This window comes from Phyllostomus hastatus, unplaced genomic scaffold (genome assembly GCF_019186645.2).
Source record: "Phyllostomus hastatus isolate PE091 unplaced genomic scaffold, TTU_PhHast_1.1 phas_scaffold_1066, whole genome shotgun sequence".
In the NCBI taxonomy this organism is placed as follows: Eukaryota; Metazoa; Chordata; class Mammalia; order Chiroptera; family Phyllostomidae; genus Phyllostomus; species Phyllostomus hastatus.
Window position 1 is genome coordinate 25754931 of NW_025334004.1, and position 719 is coordinate 25755649.

The following is a 719-nucleotide window of genomic DNA, read 5'->3' on the forward strand; positions in this document are numbered from 1 at the left end:
TCTCTTTCTCCCTCCCTTCCCTCTCTAAAAATAAATAAATAAAATCTTTTTTAAAAAGGGAGAATTTTTGAAAAAAAAACAACAAGCATGTCCTCAGGTGAAAATAAAAATAAATAAATAAACAAACAAAACTATTTACAATTCTAGAACTCATTCTTTTCACTCAGTGGCCAATATAAATAATCAGAATCCTACTTTCCTCGTGTTAGCCCTAGATTTGCAAATACTTATATTTCAGAGCAGTATGAATATTTTGTAGGGGAAAGCATGAATGCAGTCCCTCACCAGCACAAATCATGCAGCTGAGTGTCCCACATTCAGGGAACACCCAGGGTCAGCACACCCAGAACGCGATGGGCGAGTGTCCCCTGGGAAGACAGCCTTCCTGGTCATGGTATCTCCCCTTCCAGGTAAGTGACAATTGTGCAGTATTAGAGTGTGTTTCTCAACTGCCCATGTGCCCTGCTTTTTGTGATTATGCTAATTCATCATCACTTTAGAAACTACAACTGGAACACAAATAAAAGGAAGGAAGATGCACAGCATTGGCAGGCGTGATACTGTAGTATACAAAAATCTGCTTAATTCATGCTGTCTGAGGGGGAAGGAGTTGACAAGTGAGTTGATTTGCCGTTTCTGTTGTGAAAGGCTGCTATCGCTTCAGTCCCCTCTGTCCTCTAAAACGACACCCATCTCAGATGCTGGCGGCAGCAGGTCAC

General features: G+C 41.4%; 1 non-coding gene across 1 annotated transcript; it reads right to left on the bottom strand.

Annotated features, from left to right (window-relative positions):
• Positions 1 to 256: 256 nt before the first annotated feature.
• On the bottom strand, positions 257 to 418 carry LOC123829157. The gene has a single exon (XR_006787551.1). It is a non-coding gene; the product is annotated as a U1 spliceosomal RNA (small nuclear RNA).
• Positions 419 to 719: the final 301 nt, after the last annotated feature.